Below are 24,396 nucleotides of genomic sequence, written 5' to 3'. Positions count from 1 at the left end.
AGATGTTATTTAGTCTGGAGTGGTCCAAAAATGTTGGACTCATCTTTTTAATTACCATATGTGTTAAAATGATGTTCGATTTTGCTGTCTGTTACAATCCCAGCTCGTTTGTTTCTCTTTTCAAAAGTAGAAACAGCATGACATTGATTCCAGGCTCACCAGGGTACCTCACAGGGTAGCTAATGGCACATCAGCCTAACCAAACACTCAACCTGAGACGTACAAAAACTAATTTCTACCAGACTAAAGGCACCAGCACACTCACGGAGAAGTTCTTCTTTGTTCATAGCTCAGAGCTAAAAAGAAGTTTGAAATAACTGAGCAACGGCATACTGTTTGCGAACATTAAGACACCCGCCACACTGCTGTGGAATGTGTTTATAGGTACATTTAAATATGAGGATGCTCAAGACTACATGCAATACATCAATTAATATGACATTAAACTATGTTATCAATGACTTCATGCCTCATTCTATGAGTACTTTTAAATTCACGAGGTCAGTAAAAGACACTGTTTTAACCAATCGATGATGATTTAAAATAATATATATGCAGTAGAAAATGCACAACTTGTCTTGTTTACATTCTAAATTAATAGCTCTAATGCGGCAACACACTATACGCATTAGATTCCACTCTGTTATTGTGATTTATGATGACACTGATTCTACTGCAAAAATGGGTGTATAAAAGTGTTATTGTGCAGAATACAGACAAAAGAATGATGATAAGAGAGGCATATCTCACTTTGGGGAGATGTGTGAATGACTTTCACTGCAGAAGGCATGAGTGAATGGGCACTTGAGAGTATTTGAGTAGATTTGATTCATTTTGTAGACTAATTAAACAAAAACAATGCATGACATGTTCTTGGAAAATGTCTCTTAGGCCCCATTTCCACCTGGTATTAACATGCATTTCGGGTGATCAGATCACATGTGGTCAGCCCTAAATACAGGTCTAAACAGGGTCTAAACCGTTTTGTGATCGGATCACAAAAAACACATACGAATGTGGTCAAAAACGCATGTGACCACATCGCATTTAAGGTGTAAATGCTAATCCGTCCTATATGCGTCCTGGCAGCAGTGAAGCGCCACCCCTCACCTGTCAATCAACCGCTGCACTTAAGAGTTTGAACACTGCCGTTTAGAAGCGGCTTTAAATGGACATAACCACCTGATCTGAAAATTTTAAAAGCGGATACATACACAATCATGAGAGCTTCACAGATCTTCTTAAGTGTGTCTGATATCAACACAGATGACAAGCATGAACACCTGAAGCTCCTTTAATACCAGTGATCCACTAAAATAACAGATACTTCTGCTTGACATGTTGCGTTTGTGCTTAGATTAAATTTCAACTGCATCTGGGAGAAACAGCGGGCCGTTTTTTCTGACTTTATTACATTTTATTATCATGCAGTAACACACTGACATAGTGATTGATGTATGTCGTCATGAAACAGAGACCTTCCCCTCCAAATCCGAACACATGTGGTCACAGAAGCTGCATTTAAGTGACCAGGTGTAAACAGCGATGTGTCTCACCTGACCACATGTGATCAGATCACCCAAGACGCATCGTAATACCAGGTGGAAAAGGGGCCTTAAGAGAACAATCGTACAGATGTAGGTAAATTTGCACCAGTTTGCTAATAACTGCATACCGGTGTGTTCATGTTAATTGATGTTGACTGACTGAACGCTGTGAACGGGAATTAGCTTTTGGCCTCAAGGTAGGTGGAGCTTCAGGTCAAACCTACTGAAGATGTTGACCAAAAGCAGTAAGAAGGTTTTCAGCAGCCAGTAAGAAGTTTTCCTAAAAGTTTGCCCAGGCAAGCTGTTACGAACCACTGAAACAAACTCAAAAACACCTTTTTGGCCAAATTTTGTTCTAAATTATGTCACACCCGTTTGTTCTTTGATTTCTTAGTAAGTTTGCAGAGACCTAAAGTGAACATCTAGTCAAATTCTCTGTGTTTAAAGTTTACTTGAAACGGCATATGCAACACATTTGACTTCCATAATGTCATGTATTGAAACCGGACAACGTGGAAAAAGGTAGGGTGGGACTTATATCCATCAGGAACTGATTAATTTACATGCCCTAAGCATGTAAAGCCGAAAAGGAATGTCAATTCATAGCCTAGTTGAGCGAGTTATTAATTTATGAAGAAAGATAAGGAAGACAAATCAATTTATTTTTAATAAATGTGCACTCATGAATCACTCAATAAGACCAGAAACATGCATTAATAAAGTAAATTTTTTGATCTGTTTTGATTTCATGTTGACTTTAATTAGACAGTTGTGCTCAAAAGTTTGCATACTCTTGGAGAATTGGTAATATATGTACCATTTTTAAAGAAAACATGAGTGAGCAGGCAAAACACATTTCTTTTATTTCTTATGGGATACATATTCAACTGTAGGTTATGTCTGCATACCCTTAGTTCTTAATTCTGTGTATTGCCCCTTTAGCATCAATGACAGCGTGCAGTCTTTTGTAATAGTTGTCTATGAGGCCCCAAATTCTTGCAGGTGGTATAGCTGCCCATTTGTCTTGAATGAACCGCATGTTTGAGATCTCCCCAGAGTGGCTCGATGATATTAAGGTCAGGAGACTGTGATGGTCACTCCAGAACCTTCACCTTTTTCTGCTGTAACCACTGGAGGGTCAACTTGGCCTTGTGCTTAGGGTCACTGTCGTGCTGGAAAGTCCAAGAGCGTCCCATGCGCAGCTTTCGTGCAGAAGAATGCAAATTGTCTGCTTGTATTTTCTGATAACATGCTGCATTCATCTTTCCATCAATTTCCACAAGATTCCCCGTGCCTTTAGAGCTCACACACCCCCAAAACATCAGTGAGTCACCATCATGCTTCACAGTGGGGATGGTATTCTTTTCACTACAGGCCTTGTTGACCCCTCTCCAAACATAGCGCTTATGGTTGTGACCATAAAGCTCTATTTTGGTCTCGTCACTCCAAATTACAGTGTGCCAGAAGCTGTGAGGCGTGTCAAGGTGTTGTTGGGCATATTGTAACCGGGCTTTTTTGTGGCATTGGCGCAGTAAAGGCTTCTTTCTGGCAACTCAACCATGCAGCTCATTTTTGTTCAAGTATCGTCGTATTGTGCTCCTTGAAATAACCACACTATCTTTTTCCAGAGCAGCCTGTATTTCTCCTGAGGTTACCTGTGGGTTTTTCTTTGTATCCCGAACAATTCTTCTGGCAGTTGTGGCTGAAATCTTTCTTGGTCTACCTGACCTTGGCTTGGTATCAAGAGATCCCCAAATTTTCCACTTCTTAATAAGTGATTGAACAGTACTGACTGGCATTTTCAAGGCTTTGGATATCTTTTTATATCCTTTTCCATCTTTATAAAGTTCCATTACCTTGTTACACAGGTCTTTTGACAGTTCTTTTCTGCTCCCCATGGCTCAGTATCTAGCCTGTTCAGTGCATCCACATGAGAGCTAACAAACTCATTGACTATTTATACACAGACACTAATTGTAATTTAAAAAGCCACAGGTGTGGGAAATTAAACTTTAATTGCCATTTAAACCTGTGTGTGTCACCTTGTATGTCTGTAACAAGGCCAAACATTCAAGGGTATGTAAACTTTTGATCAGGGCCATTTGGGTGATTTCTGTTATCATTATGATTTAAAAAGGAGCCAAACAACTATGTGATAATAAATGGCTTCATATGATCACTACCCTTAAATAAAAGACAGGTTTTTTTTGCATGATCAGTCATATTTTCAAAATCAATGCCAAAATTTCACAAATTCTGCCAGGGTATGCAAACTTTTGAGCACAACTGTATATGTTTCCAATATGCGCAGATATGAAAACTTTTTTTCAGAACATATAATGCAGAAAACAATGCTTGGGGTGATTTAGATTTGGTGTCATAACGTAGTTTGTCCAGCAGAGCGCGCTCCAACTCCATTGTTTACAGAGCTGAGCTGACGGTGGTTCTGCTGACGGTGGTTCACTTGACAGTGGTTCTGCTGACGGTGGCTCTGCTGATGGTGGCTCTGCTGACAGTGCGGAGTTAAGCGCTGCGGAGTTAAGCAGTATCTTCACGGTAAGTTGCTAAATAGTTTGTGAAATGCATACTGGAAAGTTAATAAACAATGACCCCATCATTTTGCCTTTTCAGTATAACTAATATAACGTTAACCCTGTCCCTGACAACCATGTCACTCATGTTTATCACATCTGTTTGCCATGAAAGCCAGATATAGTTTGTCAGTGCAGTCAGTAACGTGGCAGATTGAAAGGTAAGCATCAGAGAATCGGTGGTGGATTGAGTCTGTTGAGTGTTGATTACACGCTACGTTGTTACCTAGTTGGTGAGACGCAATGCTGCAAAGTAAATAAACAACATCCATATTTTACTCTCTGTGACAACGAGCGTATAGCTAACTAGCTAACCACGTAGCTACTTTCATACCTTGTCAGCTGAGTGGAAGCTAATGTGTAAATATGTATTCCCCAAATTGTTTTGTTCAGGATTCGCAGTTTGGTACCCCCTTAAACCAAACAATTCCAGTCATTGCATTTACAAAATGTAATATTTAAAAGTCTGGGTTTCCACCGTTGAAAGTTCCCCTGAACTTGTATAGCAGAACACCACTGCCGCTGTTTTTTCTCTTGATTCGGCAGCAGCCAACCATGAGTTATTGTTTGTGACTGTTTTGTTATACATTAACAGCGAAATATTGCTGATGATGTTTTGATAAGCAAGAAAACTTTACTTTAGTACAATTTAGAGGTACTTGTTCTTTACTTGAGTATTACCATGGCATTTTCTATTACTTTATACTTCCACTCCACTACATTTCAGAGGGAAATATTGTACTTTTTCCAGCTACATAACAGCTATAGTTACTAGTTAATTTTCGAATCAATATTTTATAAGTAAAATATATGATCAGTTAAAATTAACTATTATTACTACATTTAAAATATGCCCAGCTTAAATAAAATGTTCTACAGATGGCTGAAAAGTGACAGCAAATGGGCAGTAAGGTGTGGGACTACTTCTCCAAAGAAGTGATGTAGTTGTCTGCAATACCTGCAAAGCAAAGATAAGCTAGGGATCTAGCAAATCCAGTCAAAAGAATACCACCAATCTGTGGTCTCACCTGAAAGTGAGACTAGCTCAATAATTAACTATATCGACCACAATATCGGTAATCGGTGAATTTTCTCCCTCTAAAATCAATATCGGTCTCAAAAATCCCATATCGGTCAGGCTCTAGATTCTTGGTCTCAAAATTTGTGAAATAAGAACTTTACACCCAACAAAAGCAGTGTTGTGTGTCATCGTGCAATCCACAAGAGCAGTACAGCTGTCCCATAGGTTGGGAAAAGGGGGCAATAGTCTTTCCTTTGCTGTCAAGCCACCTGTTTTAGGCATCAAAAGTTATCCCCTTAAACACACACTCTTTTATTCAAACACACATGGGCAATCCAGCTCATGTCATCGCCTTTGAGACAAACACTTGGAACTGTTGCTGAAGCAACACATTTGTATCAAGATAATGGTAGTAATAGAACATACTTCTTAGCAATGGTATGTATTTGTTTTCACCATCAACAAATGTGTATGTAAAAATGTAGCATTAGAGGGAGTGACAAAAATACTGTACGTGAAAAAAAAATTATTTTCAAGTCTATGACCCTTTCAGAGAACTAGGATCACATTGATCTGAGCATCTGGATAAGGGCTGTACAAAGGCATGTGCGTTTAGACTCTGCAGGAGAAAAGGATAAAGAATGAGAGAGAAAGAGAGGGAGAGAGAGAGAGACAAAAAGCATAATATTGAAGTGACTTCATCATGCCTCTTTGTCACTAAATGGACCCCTTTCTTCTAGGGCCACTCTGGTCACCATTGTCCTCCAGCCTGTGTGAAATTCATTTTGACAACCCTACTAATTGGATAAAACTGCTCTCTACTGCCTGTAGGCCTCCCTCGTACAGCTAACATTCCATCTGCTTTTCCACACAGAGGGGAGGAGTGGATCAAGGAGAAAAGGGAGGTGGGGTTTAGCTCCTTCGAACGACTAGAGTTGCTGAATATTTATCGATTTATCGCCCCTCTCCCTTCACCCTATTTATGTCCCCCCCACCCATCCTCAAATCCCCAAACATCACAATACCCCCCCTTTAGATAAACACATGTGGTGTCAAGTGTGAGGACTGCCGGGTTCAACTGCCTGCGCGGGCCCATGGACCACAATGCCGCAGCGCATATCTGCCATGCGGGAGGCCGTTGCTCCGGGCGACGGTAACAGGCAGAACGCACCTTAATAGAGTGAAGAGTCATTGTAAAGCAGTGAGCCAGCGCATGGACAATAACCCCACTGCCCCTTGTAAAAGGAGAGACGCTTCTCAGAAGGACCAGAGGAAGAGCTGATGGGGGTGGCTCAATGGTTTTGGGTTGGGTTGGGTTGTGGGGGGGTGGGGGGGGTAAGCCAAAAGTGGTTAGAGATGCGGGGGTGGGTGGAGGGAGATCTGAGCTTTTGGTGTCCAAATTAGAGAGTAGATGTCAACTGGTTAGTGACCAGGCACGAGTGGGAATTGAGATGGTGGATGGTTGAAGTATGTTGGTCATTTGGCCGAAGCAGACAAAATGTATTATATTTTTGACAATAGGTTTCACATTTTAAAGTATCACGATATTTAACCTCAGGATACTGTATTGATATTATAACACCAAAAGAATAATTATTTTTAGATACATTTTTCAGATTTTTTGGGGGGAAAAAGATTGACCACCTCTCAGAGCAAGTGTGTGAGAATATTAAGCACTCAATTATTCAACGAACACTCAATTTCTATTCAAGCAAAATGCAAACTCGAATATAAGTCTCAAACTTGTTGCATTTGTAGGAATGTCCTCTGTAAAGCTAGACTGCAAGGGTTTTTGTAAAATGACAAACATGCTGGAACCATGGTAAGCTATTCCCTGACACGTTTTTTTATTACTGAAACTTACTGGGTTTCCATCCAACTTTATGCAAATTAAAAATTTGTCCTTAAGAAAACCTGGATGGAAACACTTGATAAGCGTATAAACTCTCAAAATTCGCTTAAAAGTATATGTGCTATGCAGAGGTGGATTTTCTAAAGTTTCGTACAACTCAAAATGCGCATTAAAGTGATGGAAACAGTTTATTCTCAAATGACATGTTTTGACTATTTATACATGTGTTACGGGTGTGCGATAGTTGGATGTGACTGGCCCAAAGATAGGTCGACCTTGGCACACAATTCTTCAAACATAGCCCTTGACATCTGGAAGTGTTTAACCCATAGCAAGTCATTAAAGTGGGTCCTCACAATCCACCACAACAGTTTTAAGCACGGGCGCCCCCAGGTATACAGAGGCTGGCTGTGTAGCAGCCATTTCAGCCCTCATTATATGAGATACTACACTCATTCTGTGGCATCTCCTGGCAACATTAAGTAAATCGTTATATAATTGCTCCAATACCGCAAATACAACTCTCATTCAGTCATTTAGCAGCTCCATCATGAAACGGTGGGCTTAAAAAAACATTTGGATGGAAACCTAGCTCCTGATATGCCGATGCTCTATGCTACTTCTTTGGCTATATGAAAAGCAGGAAGTTAAGCACTTGTTGAGCAAAACACCAAAGGTGAATGAAGATGAATGAGAAACAAGTGAGAAGAAGGTTACAATATCAGTTTTGAATCACAATACACTAAACTTAAAAGATATACGAAACATTATTGAATGCAGGAACATTAAACATCAAAAGCAGCACTAATAAGCCCAACACCCCCGCCATCACCATACCCTTCAGTGTATTAATGAGCAACATCCACCCCTGTCCAAAAACACAATAATGAGACCCACTCAGTGGATTAACAAGCAAAAGACTGAGCCAAATCCAGAGGCTCAAATCAATTAAGCACACCGATATTTGCATAATTCATATAACAAGGCAGCATTAACTAGTGCATGCTAATTATTGAGTTTGGGCAGTTTGAGCAGGATGATCATATGACCGCATGCCTCCATTTGGCCAGGCGATGGGAACTGTCAGTTAGGATTAGACTGACTCTATTTTCAAGCTGCTCCCTACCAAGGCACGTATTATGAGAGGTCCAGTTTCAATTTCAAAACAGCACTGGTGATGCTTATTAGGAAAATATTGTCAAGTCATGCATTCAGTAATTGGGCTACCACTTTTCATAATCGACTAGCCGGGCGATTGTTTTCAGGACTAGTCGACTAATCGGTGTAAAGTAGGGATGCACCGATCCAATACCTGGATCGGTATCGGCTCCGATACTGACGTTTTTAGATGGATCCGGTATCGGTCAAGCTCCAAAAATGACATAAAAGAACCATAAAAACACCATTGAAGTAGTTAATATGACTCGTGCATTTTATTCAAAGCCACTTGAAGACGTGCGATAGCTCTGTGAATCACAAAAGGCTGTGTTTAATAAGTAAATATATAATATGCACGTGCAGCACCAGCACGTTATTGAATGGCGCTGTTGACACACACACTTGCGACTATTTTTAGCCTTCAAGCGTTGCGCAACATTTGAGTGCTACTCACGAACAACATCTCAGATGTAGATGCTCAATAGTTCGGTTCACTTATAATATGCATTTAGACCGGTGCCGGAGGTGCATTTTACTAGAATCTGAATAAGAAGCGAATTAAACTACTGTGAACTTGCCTACAAACAGACACATACAGGACTTCCTAGAGAGTTCAGAATGTCAAAATAAAAGCCAGAGGGTTTTAAAGTTAAAGGTGCACTACTGAAATATATTACTGTTGTATTTTAAATTCTAAAAGTCAATAATAGTAATGTATTACAACTATTACGTTTACAAATTATAACAATATTTAAGTTTAATGGCTTCCAAAAAATAACTGTGAATGAAAAGTGAACATATCTAAACATAACTAAATTGAACAAAAAAAGAGATCTGAATCCTTTAAAGTCCAGATACAAGTTGAATGTTTTTTGCAAAAAAAAAAAAAAAAAACGCCTTCTTTTCTACTGAACACTTAGACCGGAATTACTGCTAATATTGCTGCAGCATTATCCAGTAGACTAGTTAACAATAAATCTTTCTTAATAGTTTGTACATTTATATTGAAACAATGTGTAGTTAAAGGTTTGTATTTCTTTACATATAATTAGCATCACTCAGTGAGGTATAGATATCCTAAACTGATTATGAAAAAAACAACACTGGTATCGGACCGGAGGATGCTGAGATTTCAGATATTGGAATCGGAAGAGAAAAAGTGGTATCGGTGCATCCCTAGTGTAAAGGATAATAATGTATAATTGGGCTTCGTCATGTTCACATGACCCCGATCAGACACCTTTTAGAGGCATATACGGATGCTAAATGCAGCACTTCAGCATGGTGACTAGAGGATATTCAACAGATAAATAGGCTAAATAACTATAACATCTTATTTCACAAAACTATCAAAGTAAGAAAAGTAAGAAATAAGAAAGGCTCCAATACAGAGCAGCACAAACCCGCTTATGCACATCCTGAACACAGAACGACGTGCTTCAATGTAACTGGAGTTCTACAGGGCGATCCTCGCAGCACATTCAAAAGCGCAGAACTGCTAGATAATATTGCGGGTTCATATATAGTTCACTACCTCAAGCAGTTTAAACCTTTTGTACTACAAATATTTCTTTAAGAGTGTCAGATAGAATCAGCAAAAGACTTTAATCTCTAGACAAACACATTACAAATACAGAAATATTACTCACAGCAGAGGATTTCATGTCTGACAATGATCATCTTGAAATGTATTGTTGATGCGGCACTTTGCTGTAACTAGGGCTGCAACTAACGATTATTTTGATAATCGATTAATCTAACAATTATTAGAACGATTATTCAACTATTTGGCGATTATTGCAACATTTATCCATTAGTTCTTAACCAATTATTCAGCTTGTGCCCCGACTTAAAAGGTTGTATTAAACGTGCTTACTAACAATAGAGGACAAAATCATCCTTTTAAAAAAACCTCTAAATGACATTCACTGAATAAAAGGGGAAAAAAATACTTTTTATTGAATTGAATTCAGTAAAGAAATTCACTGCAAAAAATCCTATTGTTATCAAGTGTTTTTGTCTTGTTTTCCATTTAAAATTGTCTAAAATCCTTAAAACAAGATACATTTACTTGAGAAGCAACATATTTTAGATTTTAATATTATTTTCAACATTCTCAAATAACAATTTTTTCTTCTGCAGTATAGCTGCTGAAGATAATGTACGTTGTTTTAAAGGAGTTAAAACAAGCCAAAACAAAAACAAATCAAAAACGTATTTTGTTGCAGTGTATAATGGGTGAAGACTACCCTCTATCACCTTTCTGTTCACTTCAATCCATCTTTAACTCACAAAAAAAAAAAAACTCTCGTATTAATAAAAAAAAAATTACGATAAGAAATGCACAGCGACACATATATTATGATTCAATATGTTGCGAGCCATCACGTTAGAGACAGAGTGTGCATCAGCCGGGTGCAGTTTCAATCTCTCCCCCTTAGATTGGGACATTCGCACAACTCATATAAGAGGCACTAACCGCACAGAGAAATGGCAGTTTCGGAGTTTGTAGTTATTTAATTGATGTGCTTCCGAATTAATTGAACTTTAATAAAGCTATAACGCATTAAATATAACTGCATTTAAGATGTAACACTTTAAAGTGTTTCCTTTAAAGAGCTCCAGCTCTGCTTATTTCACAACAAGAGTGCTTCTGTTCTTACTTATTTGGTATTTTTGTATAATTCCCTCATACTTTGCGATCTTCATCACCTGAAGCTGTTTGGGAAGTTTAGAGTGCATCTGGACTGTAAGCTGTGTAATTCTTCCTCTCCTCAGTCAGGCGCGATCTGCAGTGCTGTTCTTGCGCATCATCTTTAGATTTTAATGTGATCTCATGTCAAACGACTATTCGATAACGAAAAATTTTTCCGACAATTTGTCGACTAATCGTTTTAGCCCTAGCTGTAACAATAGCGCATAAAAAGACTAAACCTAAAGCATTAAATAGATGAAACTTCTTGCAGAGGGTTTTACTGTTCTGACTGTTATTCACTGTTAAGAAGTTGCATCTCTTAATTAATTTGAGAAATGCATCTAGATTAATGTTTGTGGTCCACCCCACTAATCGACTAGTCAGTTGTTAGATGACTAGTCGATTAGTTGACCACCCTGGCACATCACTAGTGCACATACACTCTGAATTGGAAAATATTTGTCTCTGAAATATTTAGGCTACTGCATTAAAAAAGTCTAAAGTTAATGATTGTGGTAATACTGACGTGAGGAAAAATATACAGCACAAGAAGTATCATACAATTTTTTTAAACTTCAGCAGGTCTGGAATAAATGCAAAAATATGTGAAATGTGAGGTGTGTGTTCACAGTTTCTCTTCCTCTGAGAGTGATCATGTTTTAATGCCCTAATATTTTTACAAGAACTCAAAAGCTGCTCTAACAAATCCACTTTCGGAATCAACAGCTATAATACAGATTTATATTTAAGTATTTTTTATTTATGCATTTGGCAGACATTTTTTTATCCTAAGCAATATTTTCAGTTTGTGTGTTCCCTGGGAATACAACTTAAGAGTCCTTAGCGTTACCAGTGCCAACTGAGCTACAGTATTCCTAGATACAAATCACACTCTACACACTCCTACACACAGAATTACAGAATGTTTCAAATCATAAAAACTTTAAAAAGGAAATCAAATGCTCTGGAACACTCTTCAATTTAAAATTTAATTATTCAATTTATGTCTAAACACGCGCACACACACACACACACACTCACACGGAGAGTCATTCTACAACAGTAAGGATCATTCAAACATACAGAATGGACATTAATATAGAATAAATTTTCTTGTCAAACCACACAAAATACACTGTGCATAAAGCTGTGCAGAGCAGCGGTTTGATGGCAAAAAATGGAGAGGGTGGAGGTGCCCCTGCTGCTCTGGCAGCTTTTCCATCATAGTGAATGGAACCAATTATAAATCTAAAGCAATTTCTCCACATTATTCAACATGAACTCAGTGAGCTTAGACTGCCTGCGTGCTTGCCAACAAGATTCCATTGCTTCAATGATCGGGAAAAGCACCGCCAGAAAGGGAGGGAAATTAAAATATATAATTCAATAGTAATAAAACGTGTATAAACTGTTTATAAAGCACTTATATGTAATAATGCTCTGTTGCCTCAGAAAATGTTTGTAAACAACACTAACACAACAAACTGAAACAAAACGGTCGAAAAGCAAACAAAAGAGGACGTTTAGTTCTGATACGCATCTCTTTTTTTTTTTTTTTTTTTTGAAACAGCAGGTTTAGGAAGGTTAAAGTCTAATGACTAGGTCTTTCAGAGTCATAGGTTTGGCTTTGGCAGGGAAGCTCTTGTCAACTGTAAACACCTGCAGCATCCATGACCACACAGTTTATAGACACATCAAAAGCAACACTAACCACATAATACACAAACCCTAAGCACAGCCAAACAATACAGTAGCCCTTGGCTTTGGATGTGTCATAGTGTCAAAAAGACATGAAGATTGTAATACCAAGAGGGAAACATCATCCGCTCCTGTTACAATACATACTGATGTGCTGAAGCAAATGTGTTTAAACAAAATGATCGCACTGATCTTTTTTGTTGCTATTTTTGCATATAATGCATCTCAAAAAAGATGTGTAATTTCTGCACTACTAGCGTCACCACCTGTTTTCAAACAGGCTTCCCTGAACACTCCCCCATTGGTCAGAAAAACTTCCGTCCGCAGGAAGTTTGTTTGAGCCAATGTTGCAATGTCGAGCTAGTCTGGATGTTCAAACAAACAGAGTAATGTTTTGATAGGGGAATCAACCTACAAATGGCTTACTTATAGCTGACTATGCATATTAAGCTGCGTAGGATCAAGCATTTTAACATCTAAAAATAGTACGCTACACTTCACCTTTAAGGCCAAAGTATACTTCGGTTGTCCATGTTGCTGATCGGAACGCACACAGTATGCGTGACACAAATTTCATTATCAGCACAGTCTGGGCGGACTATTCGTATGAGGCCCCGATTTTCTCGAGACATGGACAGTCCTCATCTGTGCGCATCGTCTATCACAAAGCAGTCTTCTTATTTCCTCACGGTCAAAGTATTCTTTAAAAAAGGCTAAGCGCTGAAATCCCTGATTGAAAGTGTGTAACAACAGGGCGGTTACTGTGATTAAGAGAGTGGTAGTTGGCTGGTCATGTGATCATAACATGGCAGACCCCATGAGGGGATCCTCTCCATTTAGAATAAAACAGCTTTTATAAGGATAATTAAATGTCTGTAGTCTTTATCTCATGTAAATGCTCATGATTTTATTCATTTGTTTCAAAATTACTATTCATTGCGGGCCTGGGTAGCTCAGCGAGTATTGATGCTGACTACCACCCCTGGAGTCACGAGTTCGAATCCAGGGTGTGCTGAGTGACTTCAGCCAGGTCTCCTAAGCAACCAAATTGGTCCGGTTGCTAGGGAGGGTAAAGTCACATGGGGTAACCTCCTAGTGGTTACGATTAGTGGTTCTCACTCTCAATGGGACACGTGGTAAATTGTGCGTGGATCGCGGAGGGTAGCATGACCCTCCACATGCGGAGTCTCTGCGATGTCATGCACAACGAGCCACGTGATAAGATGCACGGATTGACTGTCTCAGAAGCGGAGGCAACTGAGACTTGTCCTCGGCCACCTGGATTGAGGTGAGTAACCGCGCCACCAAGAGGACCTACTAAGTAGTGGGAATTAGGCATTCCAAATTGGGAGAAAAGGGGATAAAAATAAAAATGACTATTAATTTCTTTAGGAATAAAACTTTTTAATGAGGAAAAAATTATTGAGTACCCCTTTAAATAATCATATTGAAATGCCAATTTTTGGATAATCCAGTCATTGAATAAAATACTACATTGAATAAGAAACCTACTTTTTCTTGTACTGCATATTTTTCAATTTATTTGAAACTAGACAAACATAGTCAAAGTAAAAAATAAAAAACCCACTAAATTTTTAAATCAACCTTACCATAATGCTAAATTGCACTAAAAATAAACACAAGATCTTCTGAAAGCAATGCATCAAAGAAAATAATTAAGTTAAAAAAATATCCAACGAAACTAAACACTTCTTGCAGAAAATAAAAATCAAATAAATATAAACACTTCTTGCAAAAAAGTTTTTGACAGAATTAATGCAGAGTGCATCTTTTGTCTTTCAACATATTCTTTTTGCGTGCTTAATTTTGAGTTTGTAAAACAGCTTGTATTACCAAGAGTGATTATCATCAGGCTTTTATGAACCCAAACCACAGATGTTGCTCCCATTTTAATAACAAGCTCTTCTTCATTTTGTTTTTTACTTGGGAGTCATCCCTATCTGTGTGTTCTGTGGAGATGTCTTTCTTCATGTTTCCTCACTTCTCTCAGTCTCACGTGAAGCCCTGCCCACTGATAGATACTCTCACGCCACACACGTGGATATTTACATATCGCAATATACACAATATAAAAAAATCTCTATTAATTGTCACTTTATATCGTCACCACGATATATATTTAGACATAACAGCTCTCTGAAGATGAGTTATCGAGAGAGTGTGAATGGTCTCTCAGAGTGTCTCCATTACTTTAGGCTTGTCAACGGTCTTTAATCTTTGTACAAATATCTGCTTTACACACACTGAGCTGTTTGTCTGCAAACAGTCGCTACTTACTTACCAGAGTCTGGAGTTTATCAATGATCTCACTCCCTTGAAAAAGGCACACTTCCACATATAGCAATGTACTGCTATGTGTGTGCATTTTTTTTATTGATGTCAAAGACAACCTGGTCTTACAAGAGCTTGACAAACGATAATACTGCACTAACAATTCATTAAACAACTTAGTGAAGTGACAAGGTAAAACATTAGCATCTAATTCTGACAGACTATAAATGGGAGCAAATTTACAGAAGAGTTTCAGAAAGTTCTTCACAAGTGTAATATTGTCAATGATTAAAGGGTTAGTTTACTCAAAAATCAAAAGAAAGTCTTTAACATTCAGTCTAAACCTCCTTTTCTGTTCAACAGAAGAAAGAAGTCATACAAGTATGGATTTTGGAACAACAACTTTTTTTTTTCTTTTCTTCAATCCATTGAAGGGTTTTTTTTTTCCAGAAAAAGGCTCTAGTTTTTTCAACAAGAGCAGCACAAGATCCCAAGCTGTAAATCCACTGTGCTTCTAATGTGAAAGGGAAAAAGCCAATTGGCCACCTGGGTGTCCAGGTGTAATCATGTGTCTAATGCAATGGAGAAAGGTCTGAAACTAAATTACCTCGGCCAGGTGCAGCCCTAACAGGGACTTTATACTTTAGAGGCAGTTATTTCTCACTGCAGGCTAAAAATTGCCTCTTGACAGCTGCCATACTTTTGAGCTTCGGATAATTCAGAGTAACCAGGGCTTATGCATTTGGAAATAGCAGACAGACAAGCTGTGCATTCCACTAGGAGAAGATAATCCTGATTGGAGAACATCTCTTACACAAACCCACAGATTGTTGCCTCCAAGCTATTATGTCTGCATGAACATACCCGTTATAATAGACAAGAAAGCCAACCCGGAGGAGTTTTTTTTTTTATTACCCAGTCTTCTTTTGAAAATTAACAGAAAAGTTACACCCTTAAAGAAAACAATAAGTCTTTTCAAAAACCTCCAGAACCAGTAATCATCTCTCATTTGGAGGTCCTCTAAAACACATATGAAATAAGTCCATACATAAAAATCACATCTATATGTTTGCAAAGACAAATGATGGCACACTTTTATATTGAGTCAATTACAAAAATCTAGCACATTCATCAGATTCCCATAGACTTGATGTGATGTCAACAAAACAAGAGCCTTTAAAGACATATGTCACATCCCCAGCTTCTCTGCCACAATGAAACTCGATGCCCTCATCTCTCCCATCTAATATGCTGTTATCAACTTCTCCAAATCCCCAGGTAGGCCCCTTTGGCTCAGCTATGGGATACTTGTTACACTGAAAGAATGTGGAGCAGTGAGGGCATGTCATCTAAAATCTGTGCATCCATCTGTGCACAGCTAATAGGCCTTCCCAAAATTTTACCCAAATAAGGTCAGAGCATTATGAAAGCCAACAAGATAATCAGACTGGAATCAATTATGGAACAACTCTGATCCACCCGACCACCAATCATCTTTAGCAAAAACCCAGCTACCACGGTTTTTCCTCAAATTGAATTCTTGGCATACGAGTGTAGCTATCTGGCTCCCAAGAATCTATCAGATAGTTTAAAACAATTGCAAGGCCAGGCAGCATTTCTCAATTTATTCCCAGTTGGCCTGTTTTCATTACTGGAGATAGTGTGACCCGAGACTAATCCAAAGAACAAAAACAGCACCTGGGCTCTGGAGTTTTGGGATTCTGATTAACTACATTTCCCAGTTTGAAACATTGTTGTGTTGATACTCCATAATGGCATTGACTGGCTGTAGGAACATTTCCATGCAGGAAAGGTGTACACATGTAGCTAGGTATTATGTTTACGTAATATCTGTAGATAAAACTGTACTTTAATATTATTTGTGAGAAAATATTGATTATTTTCTGATTTTATTGGTAATGTTAGATTTCTCCACACATTAAAGTTAATACTCTAAAATTGCATCTTTTGACCTTTTAACAGCTATACAGATCTGAGAGAAAAAAGGGAGATTTAAGAGTATATAATATTTGGGTAACACTTTACAATAAGGTTTAATTAACATGAACTAACAATGAACAATACTTTTACAGCATTTATTAATCTTAGTTCATGTTAATTACAACATATAGTAACACATTGTTTAAATCAAAAGTTTTATATGTTAACACTAATGCACAATGAACTAACAAAGAACAATTGTATTTTTAATTAACTAACATTAACAAAGATGAATATATACTATACCTAATGCATTAACTAATGGAACCTATTGTAAAGTGTTACCTTAGACATTTTGGGCCAAGTTTCTTGATATCCTATTATTACAGGCTGATACAATTTTCATCAGTGTTTTAATGTGGGAAACCCGCATACTTCATAATATAAGATATGCAAAATTTCAAATATTAAAATGTGTTTTGTTGTCGAGCACAGCGGAACGAGGCCTTTAAAACTTTCCCAAAACTTTTCATCTACATAGAGATGCTCTCAGACCTCACAATGAATTTACTGGCACTACACTAAAACTACATCAATGTGAGCATACAATAACATCATTAAGATACAGCCTAGTTTAATTCTCGCGTTTGATTAGCATTAGGGATGACAAATGGATGAGCATCACTCCTTAGCGAAAGCGCAAGTAAATTACTTTCAATTATATACGGTTACAAATACGCCCGATTTGGTCACTGTACTGATTGCGCGGGAGGGGGGAAAACAGTAAATCTATCATCTGACTGTCAATAATATACAGCAACAAGTATCTGTTTTGCGGGCGACGAAAACAAAATAGCCATTAGCTAACACCCGCATCATTTTTACTGGATATATAAATAACGATCATTCCAAAGATGAACAACATGCAATTCTATTTAGTATATAATCGTAAAAGTACAAATATATGCAGCAAAAAATCAAGAAAGTGAATGAAACTCGAGTAAGCTATTGGAATAGCATGGTGGGGTTTCTCAAAACAAGAGATGTTTTGGGGGAGGAGAAAAAGACTCACCAGAAACGTGCAGTAGACTGGAGTTGAATCCACCACTTTTTCGGGCTCGACTTTTTCCACCAAGTTTTTTTCCCGTTCAGTCCCCCCAAAAATCGCAATTCTTCTATACCTTTTTCCCTCTAAGCCACTACCGCTTTAGTAATTTACTACCGCAACAGCAACGACATTTTCTTCGGCTCCCCAACTTCTCACATTGAAAGGACGTTTTTGGATGACTGAGTCCTGGAACAATTCTCCCTTTTGCGAATAACTTTTCGGGTCCTCCCACTTTCCCAAGGAGGAGGGATCTGAACAATAAATATTCCTTCCCAAATTTCAGCTCAGTTCACGCTTGTCTCGCCTAAAGACATACGATTTGAAGTTTGAGTGGAACGTTCGTAGACTTGCGTGATGAGAACGTGCGTTATCTTGCGTGCGTAACTCGCGCGCTTTGGTTCTTTAAAGAAATGTTCCCAAAAGTTATGTGCACAAGGATAAGAAGCCCCCTCCCCCTTCCTTCTGCCTTTTCTGTTCTCCCTGATTTGGTATGCGTTCGTCCCGACAGAGTTTGCATTGACCCCAGTCTACTGAAGCGCACAGTCCCGCAGGCGCAGCTGTGGTGTGTTGTGCGGGACTCTTCAGACAAGCTGCGTGCGAATTCGTGTACTGTCAGAGTATTTGCATTTGATGAAGAACGTATGTCTCGGCCCTTAAAAAAGTACAGTATGCAGGTGAGTAGGGCCTAGTATGAATACATTATCGAACTTCATCCGGCAAGTAACAAAATTATTTCCTTTTTTTAATTTTTAATTTTAATTTTACCTCGCACTTAAAGTTTTAAATCTGGTGGCTCAGCTACCGTGGCATTATGGGAGATTAAAGTGTCCAGTGGATGTGCACTTCAGAATCTCTGGGCTGATGTAGTAATTCATCCGGGTATTTATTGAATACTGTTTTATGAACACTGAGGATTCGGACATACTACTGATCTGACATACTGCTTTTGGCATACCGTTGTATATAGTTGTTAAAGGGATAGTTCACCCAGAAATTGTAATTCTTTCATCATTTACTCACCCTCATGCCATCCCAGATGTGAATGACTTTCTTTCTTCTGCTGAACACAAACAAAGATTTTTAGAAGAACATTTCAGCTCTGTAGGTCCATACAATACAAGTGAATGGTACCACAATTTTGAAGCTCTAAAAAGCACATAATGGCAGCATAAAAGTAATCTATAAGACTCAAGTGGTTAAATCTATATTTTTAGAAGCTTTATGATAGGCGTGGGTGAGAAACAGATCAATATTTAAGTCTTTTTTTACTATAAATTCTCCCTTCCCAGTAGGTGGCAATATGCACGAAAAATGCAAATCACTAAAAATGGAAGAATGTGAAAGTGAAAGTGGAGATATATAGTAAAAAAAAAAAAAGACTTAAATATTGATCTGTTTCTCAACCACACCTTTCATATCACTTCAGAAGACATGGATTAAACCACTGGAGTCTTATGGATTACTTTAATGCTGCCTTTATGTGCTTTTGGAGATTAAAAGTTCTGGCCACCATTCACTTGCATTTTACTATGGACCTACAAAGCTGAGTTATTCTTCTAAAAATCTTAATTTGTGTTCAGCAGAAGAAAGAAAGTCATCCACATCTGGGACGGCATGAGGGTGAGTAAATGATGGGAGAATTTTTGGGTGAACTATCACTTTAAGTATGCATACTGGGGAAGCGGGGTCATTATATGTCAACCACAAGAGAGTGGAGCCTCTCAGAGACACCGGCTTCATTAATAACCAACCATTGTGGCAGACATCATACGATTACAGGCCCGTTTGGTTGTGAATGGCACCTAAAGACCTCCCACCACTTACCTGAATGGTTATTTCACCATGGAAAGCTCCCAGTTGCTCGTGTTTTCATGTCACCTATGGTTCCTCAGGTGAAAGTTAACGTGCCTGAGTCTGTTCTATGGCGATGTGTGTGGTTGGTCTTGCCTGGTATTTGCATGCCAGTGTCAGAGCCACATGTTTTTCTTTTTGGTTTGCTTGGCATGAGAGCTGATGTTATAGCAGAGGATAAATTAGACTTCCATGCTTATTAGCTTTGCAGGCTCTCTGCCCATGTGGACACAGCTGCAGTTGACACACCAACAATCAGACTTTTACACACACACTGAGCAGGCATGCACACATGCTGTAATTGCAGCAGTAATTAGAGTAACCTCAATACTATTCATTGTTCTAGTCATGTCATCAGTCTTGACTAGTATGCAGGTGGGTCTAAGCTATTAATTACCAATACATTCATAAAATATTTTATAACAAACATTCAGGGATAAAAGTGGCTGCTGACCTCACTCCTGTGACAATTCTTCCGGCATCCCTCCACCACCACAACTCCATCTTTGTTTCTAATATCTTTATCATACTTCCATGATTTGATTAGTTCAGAAGGGACTTGAGTCGAGTCTCATGGTCGAGCCCCTCCTTTACAGACACCTAGCCAAATCTGTGTACCCTTACCACTCTCAGAGATTATTTAAACATGTTAAACTTATGAAACATTTTATTATAAAGAACCAAGACCCAGGCAATCTTGAGATATTAAGTTTGAAAATATGCATGTTTAAGTTAAGTTTAGACAACTGAGTGGAGCCCAGTGTTCTGTACAGGTGTTTATCCATTAAAACCACAACAAAAGACAATGAGCTAAAGCAGACTGATTTCAAGCATTTTGAGCGAGGCATTACTGTAATCAGTACAGAATTTGTTGTTAGATGTATTGCTAATTCGGTTTGTCTTGGTTAACCTAAAATAGAAGATTACAGATGTTATATGCAGACTTTGATAACGTGTAATTAGATTGCTGTATTTACACAAATAATGAGAGGCAGCAATAATAAGGGATGGTTGTGGCTGTTTTTTTGTGGTTTTTGTGGAGTTTATAGGTGTAACATGATGTATACGAGTTGGCTGTCTGACGCTGGAGTTGCGGATGTTTAGAAGTGTATATGTTTTACAGAAATGTATGGGTCATGTTCAACATGTGCAGCTTCATTTGGCACAGTTGCAGTGTAAATATATGTGGGTGCATCCGTGGTCTAAGGTTGTTTATGCAAAAGAAAAACCATTACAAAACTGGAGTGCAACTGCTCTGTGTCTCAATGCTAGTTACAGGTAATCTATGTTTACAATGTGTGGTGCACTAGGCTCCTTAATGTTTTCGTGACCTGTGAGGTACATGCTGATAGTTATAAACAAATGTGTATGGGGGTATATATATGTAAGTGATAATGTACACTACGTGTCAGTGTCCTGATAAATCTGTAAAGGTTTATCTTGTGAGTTGTACAAGCATCGGCTGAATGTAGATCATCTAACTTATTAGTCAGCTACTTTCCAAAGAAATTAAAAAATTGACATGAAATATTAATTTCATATAATTTTATTATGGGATAAGAAAGAGACATCGGAGGACATCAGTTGCCTGGGACAACGGTCAATTATACATTTTAGCTGTCATTATATAAAAATATTTTATCACAGAATGTCACGATTAACCAGAATCAGAATCAGGAATTCCAGAAAACTGTGCAATAGAGCACAACAGTCTGAGTCTAGAAGTAAAATTGTGTTAAATAGGGGAATTTCATCATTTTCTGATACTGCAGAGAAAAATCCACCAATCAGAGAATAGTGACAAACAAACCACGGCAAAAGAGCCCATCAGTGACCACCCACTTCCATGATGCACTGTGAATGACAAAATCGAATTGGTCTCCCTATCACTCTCAAACTACTTATATATTTATATATATCTGAATATTTTGCAATAAAATTAAAAATATATTGTATCTATAGTTAAAATCTACAACTTTAAAATGAATAGTTTTATGTTTACCATAGTTTTTAATTTGATTATGTCTTTCACAATGTTTCATGGGATTGTAGTTTATTCAAATACTTTTTTGTTTTAAATCAAAGTTTGTAATGTTGGGATTAACATCAGAGCTGGTTGGTTTGGTTCATGGCCTAGAACTCTTTTATGAAGAATTTATAAAATCACTATGGAAAAATTAATGGGGAAAAATACAGCAGCCTTTACAATAAGGTTCCATTTGTTAACATTAGTTCATGTATCATGAACTAACAATGAACAATATATTTTTTACAGCATTTATTCATCTTTGTAAATGCTAGATAATACAAATAAAATTGTTCATTGTTAGTTCATATACCTTCATATTACATTAACTAATGTAAACATATACAACTTTTTATTTAAAAAAAATGTATTACTATATGTTGGAATTAACATTAACTAAGATTAATAAATGCTGTAAAAGTGTTGTTCATTGTTAGTTCATGTTAACTAATGTTGTTTACTAATGTTAACTTACTTATTGTAAAGTGTTACCAGAAACACATCTGGAACTAGGGCAGCTGAAAAAGTAGGCACTGTTGCATGCTTGCTGCTGTTTATGCAAATCCTAATTTATTTATTAGTGATATGTAATGTTTATAAAAAATAAAAATAAATATTAGAATTAAGGTTAAGTGCCAGTACAATGGCAATATTAACATGGCTGTGGTATGTCAATTTTTTCAAGACCTGTCAAAGTTGTACCCTTATTCCTTCAACCCAGAGACAGAGAGAGAGATGCGACGAAAACTCAAGACCCTGGGTGCCACTTTCCCTCCCTGCTCTATGCACCATAGGCTGAATTAGGCACAGACAAAAGCCTTTGTGGCTCAGCCATGAAAGGGCTATTAACCATGCTGCTGTCTCAGAGGCCAAGCCTGCAGGGGACCTGCCTCCCAGAATGCCTCTGGCTCAGCATGCATCATTCCCAGGATGCACTGCTCCCTCACAGCAATACCTCCATCAACTTCACAGCTTCACAATAAAAACCAACAGATTGATATGTAGATGATTGCAGTTGTGATTACAGGGGTAAAAAGAGAGGATACGTTCTGTTAAAATTGCAGGGCTCTTATGGCCTAAGGCTAGACTTTTCACACTTGTTGCTCAAAGCCATGCAATGTAAGGAAGTTTTGTCTAATAAAAGTGTGTGTTTGTGTAGGTGAACTGTATGTGCAGTTCGGCATGGTTTAATTGTGTGTTTGAGCATGTGTGTGAGTGGACGTGTGCCTTTGGAGGAATGCAAGAACAGTCTCTCTGCCACAGGGTCTAACCTTGTTACTCTCAACATGGGCGCCATGACAATGACCCCCGCTCACCGTGCCTACAGCTGACCTAAGCAGCTGTGTCACTTCCTTAGTGTAACAAAACTAAGAATGAGATGCAGTCTGTGCCTCTTACTCAAGTACACTCACTTAAACATCACTATTTACTAATACACCTACGCACATCACGTTTAAACACATAGGTTGCCCCGAACATTTACAGAACACGACTGATGATTAAACCGCACTTAAAAAACAAACCGTATAACATTAGCATGCATACAGTTTGTACATACAGTGCGTGGGCTGAATACCACACTACACATAAACTAATGTCTTTTAAATCATTGAGACTGAGACATTAGACTTAAGAAGCTTTATTTGTCAAGTTCACATGCTGGTGTCCAAATTGATACGAGTAGAAAAATGTTGAAATACAAATAAAAGATAAAAAAAATCTATCTATCTATCTGTCTATCTGTCTGTCTGTCCGTCTATCTATCCATCCATCCATCTATCTAACTGTCTGTCTGTCTATCAGAATATACAGTAAAGACACAGACAGGGCCATACAAACATAGAACTAAAACCATGTATTAGTCAGAATAGCTTAAATATATTGTATTTGCATTAAAGCTTAGAAAGATCATGTAAACAAACGATTTGTACAAATGTCCATCCATACACACTGCTAAAACATAAATCACAATTCTCTCAGTGAAACATTTCACAAAGCCCCATTTCATGCTGGTACATACACAGCAATGCCTTTGCAAAGCTCTGTGATCCTGTGCCCTGGCCTCTGGGACTCTTCATTTCCTGCTGTATTATTGATTTTATCATTTTTCTGGATGGTAAGATGGTTTGTATGTATGTGTGTGTACAGGTTTGGGTAGTTTATGAGGAAATTCCTTTAGATTACAAGGGTATTATGCTATAAATGTGGTTTATGAGGACATTTCTAGTGTCCCCATAATTCAAATCGCTTAAAAACCAAACAATGTTTTTTTGAAAATGTAAAAATGCAGAAAGTTTTTTGTGAGGGTTAGGTTTAGGGGTAGGGTTAGGGGATAGAATCCATAGTTTGTACAGATTTATAAAAATCATTATGTCTATGGAGAGTCCTCATAAGGACTGCCGCACCAACATGTGTGTGTGTGTGTGTGTATGATATGCTTTTATTGTTATTATTCCTTATTGTCGTCAAAACTGGGGTGTATGTTGCTGTGGCGTGGTTGGATTGGATCGGCCTGTTAACTTGCTCCAGATGTGGCCGACTGCAGTAATTGGATGTGGAGCCATTCAAATCCTAGCGTCGCTCCACCAGACTCTGAGTAGAGGAATGGGTATAGCG

The 24,396-nt window shown here is 38.1% G+C and overlaps 1 protein-coding gene across 1 annotated transcript in view; it reads right to left on the bottom strand.

The window, feature by feature from the left end:
- LOC127431753 (brother of CDO-like) overlaps positions 1-18,133 on the bottom strand; it is a 47,004-nt gene extending 28,871 nt beyond the window's left edge. Inside the window, exon 1 of the mRNA XM_051682279.1 lies at positions 17,868-18,133. The gene's annotated coding sequence lies outside the window, so the exon portion shown is untranslated. The remainder of the gene's footprint in view (positions 1-17,867) is intronic.
- Between the last annotated feature and the right edge of the window lie 6,263 nt (positions 18,134-24,396).

Source organism: Myxocyprinus asiaticus, chromosome 41 (genome assembly GCF_019703515.2).
Source record: "Myxocyprinus asiaticus isolate MX2 ecotype Aquarium Trade chromosome 41, UBuf_Myxa_2, whole genome shotgun sequence".
Lineage (NCBI taxonomy): Eukaryota > Metazoa > Chordata > Actinopteri > Cypriniformes > Catostomidae > Myxocyprinus > Myxocyprinus asiaticus.
Note: the sequence above shows the minus strand (reverse complement) of the source record. Positions and strands in the feature narration are given on the sequence as shown.